This window comes from Rhinopithecus roxellana, chromosome 19 (genome assembly GCF_007565055.1).
Source record: "Rhinopithecus roxellana isolate Shanxi Qingling chromosome 19, ASM756505v1, whole genome shotgun sequence".
NCBI lineage: Eukaryota > Metazoa > Chordata > Mammalia > Primates > Cercopithecidae > Rhinopithecus > Rhinopithecus roxellana.
Genome location: NC_044567.1, coordinates 58,986,164 through 58,993,044, shown reverse-complemented (window position 1 = coordinate 58,993,044; position 6,881 = coordinate 58,986,164).

Below are 6,881 nucleotides of genomic sequence, written 5' to 3'. Positions count from 1 at the left end.
AGAGTCTTGCTATGTTGCCCAGGCTGGACTCGAACTCCTGGGCTCAAGGAATTCCCCCACCTCAGCCTCCTGAGTAGCTGGGATTACAAGCGCAAGCCACCACACCCAGCTAATGTCCTCTTTTTTAAAACACACAACAACTCTTGCCATTTCCTGGTTCAAATCCTTCTTAAGTTCATTATGATTCTGCTTATCTCTTAACTAATTTTCTGCTATTTACCTACCCATATCCGATACTAGTCACAGTGAACTAACTCACAATTGCCCCAAAGCACCAGCCTGTTGAATATTTCCATGTTTTTGCACAGTCCCTCCTCTGTGCCTTAGTGTCTTTCCTTAGCTGGACAATTTCCCTCTCCTCCCCTTCCTCTGCATTCTTTATATGTATCTCTAACTCAATGCTCAACAATCTTGTCTGTTTAATGTCTTTATCTTCACCCTTCTTTTTGTGAGCTCCTTATCTTATTAGTTTTGAAGCCCAACTGCTACCTGGCGTATAGTGAACATTAATCAAGTGTTCATTTAATTTAATTGATAATTTAATTAATGAGTAATTGATTTTTTTTTTCTTTTTTTTTTTTGCCTTCTAACCCCTAATACTTGATTCCCATCTCAGGATCTGGGAGAATACAGCAACTTAATACACCAATGAATTCGTCAATAAATGCTGACTGAGCTCCTGTTATGTGTCAAAGACTTTCCCAGGTAATGGAGATAAATTGAGAACAAGACGAAGTTCAAAGCCTTAGTTGGAGGAGACAAACACATAAATGACAAAGATTATTTCAGGAAGTGATGGTGTTACAAAAATGGAATAACGGATTAGTGAGGATGGAGGTGATGGCAGTGTGGACTACTATATCCAGGATGGGCAGGGAAGGCCCCTTGGACCAAATGGCCCCTTGGTCTGTTTCAGCTGATAACTGAAAGATGAAAAAGAAATAACAGGGAAACGGATGAAAGGGTGTTTAAGTCACGAAAGTAGGGAGTGCAAAGGCCCTGAAACAGCAAAGAGTTTGAGAGATTGAGAATGAGAAAGAAGGCAGAGGGGTGGGGCCTTGAGAATAAGGAGAGTAGTGGCAACAGATGAAGTCATAGAATTAGGCAAGGGCTACGTTGTGCAGGACAGCAGTCAGCAAATCTTTTCTGTAAAGGGGCCAGCTAGTAAATATTTTGCACTTTGTTGGCTACTGTCTCTGTTTCAACTACTCAAGTCTGCCATGGAGGAGAAAAGCACATAGACAATCCGTAGACTAATGAGCATGACTTTGTTCCAACAAAACTTTATCTGCAACAATAGGAGGTGGGCCAGATTTGGTACATGGGCTGCAGTTTACCAACTCCTGGAGTAAGGCAGTTGAATCCTATGGTAAGGAATTTGGATTTTATTCCAAGAATAGGTAGCCTTTGAGAGGTTTTGAACAGGGGGTCATATGGTCAGATTTTGCTTTGAAGAGGTTCCTGTAACATAATTTACAACATAAGAATTGTCTTTCCCCGTTTATTGTTCCTTTCCCATTATGAACTCTATTTCTAATTTTCTTTTGAAAACTGAGAGCATTGGGGGAGCCTCTGGTAGTTACCTATGTCGTTTACTAGTCACATGACCTTAGGTCAATTGCTTAATCTTTCTGAGCCTCAGTTTCCTTCTTCATAAAACTGTAATAAGAACACCTGTCTCAAAGGGTTGTTAAATGGATTACATGAGATCATGTATATACAACATCTGTCACAGTGACTGCCAAAGTAAGGGCTCAATAATGCAAATCCCTTTGCCATTTTTTTCTTCCATTGGGCCTGTATATGTCATACTCCAGTCAAAACAGGAGGATATGTAAAACTTGGGTTGAAAAATCAATTGCACAATTACAGGATAGGTAAGAAATTACTTAATATAACATAACTGGGTGACTTGGCTGCTATAAGAGCTAATATGATTTTAATTTAAATTAATAGAAACATGATTCCTGATGACAAGAATGATGAATCTATTTGTCTTCCATGTTAGCCAAGTATTTGGAGTCCTGGAAAAAATCCGAGTGCACTCATTTGAGAATACTAGTAAGTGAAGTACATTCGAAGAAGGCTGTCAAATACAAAAGGGTTTGGGAACCCTATCATACGTAAAATGTATTGTAAGTGTTTAGATTGGGAAGAGTAAAAGAAAACTTAAAAACTGCACACATAGTTGAAAGGCTGTCACTCGGAAGAAGGATAAGACATACACTATTCTGCTGTGGAGGTGGGCCACCTTGGGCCATTGCATGGAAACTGCAGAGGTAAGATTTTTCCACAATTAAAGATCTCCATGGTGGATGTGAACTCTCAATCTATGCAGGTATTCTGGAAGCGATGGAGGAGTATTCAATAGCTGAGATAATGTGTAAGAGATTTTTGCAATGCAAACACAAATAAATTAAAAGACCTTTCTTTATACCTTCCTCATTTCTGATTCCTTCCTCATTTCTGCAGGGTACATTAACCAAATCTCTAGAGATCCAAAGACTCTTTGGATACTAGAGACTGGATTTTTCTCTTGGGGTCTCCGCTAAAAAGAGGATTGTGAGACCCGTGAATCCATGGTTCATTAAGAGGTAAAGAGACTAATAGAGGGTTATTGCCGGGTAGGGCAGAGGGGCAGGAGAGAGTGGCTAAGGTAAAAATAGAGTGGGTTCCCTTTATGTAAATGGAGTCAATTTTATATCACTGAAAAAGAGATGAAGATCAGGAGAGGAAAAATGAACTCAGCATGTTCTCACCAAAACCATTTCCAAATCCATCAACTCCTCCTTCCCTGTGCCTGTTCTCCCAGTTGGCCCTAATGAGTTGCATTTTTCCCCCATGGCAGGCAAACAATGAAAGACCAGGAAGTACTATTTATTTTTGCCTGCCTCTTCTTCATGAAAATGTAAGCCCCATGGGGCAGTCTTTCTTGTTCATGGTTGCATCCTAATCAAATGTTTACAGAAAGAATGAGGAGTGGGAATCATTCTAGAGTGGAATATGACAGCAGGAAATAATGGTGATTGGATGAAGCTCAATATAAAATCCTAAATACTCAAGGGACATGTCTAACAATAGCTTCAGGGAACTATTGCCCCGAAGTTAGCCTGGTTGTTTTCTGAGATTACCTGGCCCATGTTGTATCTGGTCAAAAAAGAACAATTCTCCAGAAATTCAGAGTAAAATAGTTCTAGTCTGTGCTTGATGGAGGAGGAATAGCTCAATCAGGGCCCAGCAAAGTTTTCAGCTGTCAGAGTCAAGGGGAGACTCTGAGAAAATGCAGGGGAGAGGTGGCAAAGAAAGGAAAAAAGGTATGAGCAGGAAGAGGGAAGGGAAAGAATAGGAGGGCAGGTCATTGCGTTTCTTGTGTGCAAGAAACCTGTCTTATGCCTACAAGTGAATGTCATTCGAGAAGCGAAAATTCATTTGACTCCTAGAGGGATGAGAAACTGTGTAAGGACAAGTGGTAGAGTGTTATTGCAGAGATTCCAGTGTGTTCTTTGGCAATACCATCATGTTCATGGATACAATGGAAGGGCACCTACTATGTTTCAGACACTGTTGAGAACAGAAAGAGCCTCTAATGCTGCAGTTTACTGGCCAGTAGGTGTGGTCAGGGGCAGATCCAGCTTTTGTGGGGCATGAAGCTTATTCTTTTTTTTTTTTTTTTTTTTTTTGAGGAGAAGCTCTTTAAGAAAAAGAATTTAAATTTTAAAAAGTCAAGAATAAGTCTAGAGCCTTAAAAGGAGCCTGTGCTTTTGAGAGGTGCTGAAGCTTGGGCTTTGTTTGCTTCATAGTAAATCCATCTCTGGCTGCAGTGATAGTTCATCAATTACTTTAACATAAAAAGTGCCACCATGCTGCCTCAAAAACATTCATTCTGGAAATCAGGAAAGGAAAGGGATGGGATGGAGTTGAAGTGGGAAAGTCAAACAGCTCAAACGAATCCACATGGTTCTATTTTAATAATAGAGCAAAAGACTGATTCTTAAATGAGTTTATTTTTATTCTCTTTTGCTAAAAATTCCAGTTTTGTTAAAATGGTTAGAAAAGAAAAGGTTTTATTTTAAGTACAAACAAACAAATAAATAACCCTGGATCTACATACAAACTCTTTCCTTTCCAGTGTGGAGGACTCTCCTTGGTTTCCAATCAATATGTTGCTGTTTCCAGGGTGATAAGCTCCGTGCTTCTGGATTTAGACTAAAAATTCCTCCAAAATATTTTATAATCTGTTCATGTTGGGCTTTGACTGGATCTGATAGATATGGGGGTGAGTGGGATGCTGAGGAATTCTCTCTCAGCACTCCTGTGTCTCTTGTGTTTTACTGTGTATCAGAGCCACTCGGGTAGCTTATGAAACTCTTTTGCCTGGGTATTACTCCCAGGAATTCTAATGCAGGGGGACTGCTGTACAGACCAGGAGACTCCAATGCAGTCAATTCCCAGATTGCTCTGGCTAAAATCTCCCCTATTAACAACCTGCTCTATGTAGGAGGAATTATAAACATACTCAGCAAAAGGGGAAACTGAGGCACAGGAAAGCAAAACAGCTTGCCTCAGGTCCCTTCATAAGTTTATGTTCAAACAGGACATTTCAGCTTCAAGAAGTCCTGGCAAAGGCCACATACTGGGAAAAAGAGCATGTTTCTGGAAGAAAGAACAGTCCAACAAACATACAGATTTGCTAGGGAAGGGGGTAGTCACAGCGGAATGGTGTGTGTTGATTTTAATAGACAAAGGGATTAGAACGAATAAGGTAGACAAGAATTAGGGAACACCACAGAGACTTTTTAAAAGGACTTTGTGAGTGTTGGCAAGAGAAAAAAAAATAGAGATTTTGTAAGAGTGGAGGGCCTCAGTGCATGGAAGGCTATGTCACAAACAAGGAACAGAATTTGATGTCTGAAGGGGTAGGGAAGGATTTGCACAGTCCCCCGCAGATCACAGGCCCTCAATCAATGTTTGTCGAAGGAATTTGCAAAGGAGGCCGAGTACTAATGTAGACTCGATTTGATAACTACCATTTTCCTGGTTGCCATGTTCCTGGTGTGGGATGTCAGCCAGGAATCCAATAAGCAGAAACAGACAATGTGAGGTAATGCCAGAGAGGTTGAACTCTGGTTAAGACTGTCAGAGACACAGGCCTAGTAGTAAAACTAGCCTGAGAGGGTGAAGGTGACTGACTCTTTAGAGACACTTCTCCAATCAGCTGGGGTGTGGGAGTGGGGGTGGGGAGGTGTGCCCATGTGAGGGAAGGAGTGATTTCATCTATTTAATGAAAAATGACCTGAACGTTTCTCTGAACCTGGAAACTCCCCATCTAACTGGGGCCAAGGAAAACAGGATTAGGTCTTGTTTCTTCTACAGTGGCTTTGCGTCTGCTTAGAATGAGTTAAACTAGAGGGAGCAGAAAAATCATCCCCTTTCATTGTTTCTGCAGAGAAATCTGGAAGGCTCTGAATCATTTAATGGGTTAATACGACAGGCTTCTCTCTGGTTCCCTGTAGACAATTGTTTTTCTCTGGCTTCCTTTGCTTTTTAAATGGACACTCCATTTCTTGGGTATGTGTTCATAGGACAGAAAGTTTGCCATATTAAAACCAGAGAAGCAAGTCACCCCTCTGGCATTCTGTCTATTGACGAGCTCCTGATTTCAGGTCTAATATTCCCTCTGACCTCCACAAGGGACAGCTTTCGCCCTGAAGCATGAGGTCATGAAAACCACAACAAACATTTTTGCCAGAGTGGGCAACTGCTGACATGTAATTTTCTGTGTGATCGAAATATTCAAGTGGCACTTTTTCAAGATTTCTCTGCCTAGATGTTTGGAGATACACAGTCTTTTCCTCAGCGTGTTTTCTAGGATTGCCAACGGTGCTCATAAAAAACATGACAGTCATCAGCACTTCACAATATCTTTTGTGCTCAAATTTGCCAAATCGTCCAAGAGGAGAACTGGGTGAATAAATCCACAGGGCCATTTTCTTTTTAATGCAATGTATATTTATTGTAAACAATAATATACAAAAAAAAAAAAAGAAAGAAAAAGGGAAAGGTAAGTTTCACGGAGAGAACAAAAGGTTTGGGGGTGGGAGGGAAACAAGTGAAACAAACAAAACATGTACACAAACCAAAGCTTACCTAAAGACAAAATATGATTTAAATGCCAGGTTTCTTAAGTTACAGAAATACCTTTTTAAAAAGATCTGCTTTTATACAGAAATTGAAGGATGCCATATTATGAGTGCTTTAAGATTTTATTCTACTGACTTCTAAAACTGTTAATATATCTTTTTTTAAATAAAAAAAAAAAAAGTTTGCTGTCTTTTTTAAAAAGCAATCCTCAAAACTCTCCAGCCACAGCAGTAATTAAGATTAAGGTCTGTCAGTGGGCTGATCCCCTCCAGGTAGCCTCCCTCACTCCAAGAGAAGATGCAGAGGAATTATCGATGACACATGCTTGCATTGTTTTTGTGTCAAAACACACACACACATACACACACACACACACACACACACACACACACACACACACACACACGATGTAGGGCGGCCCAAAGGTCTGTGGCAGAAAACGCTGCAAATGACTCAGTGATATACTACATTTGCAATCTCTCATTTGTACAAAAAGAGAAACAAGTTTCCAGTTTGTTTTCAACAAAAAGAAAAAAGGGATGGACAAAAAGGCATTTATACAAATCTAGGATGAGGAATCCAAAGAAACTTGCTTTTAATAATAAAAAAAGATTAAAGAGATAAATAAAAAAAAAAAAACTGGTTACAGTTAAGAACATAATTTAACAACAGATGACCATACCCTTTGAGGAAGGCTCCAACAACCTATTTTAAAGAAGGTAAAATTGAAAAAAAAATTT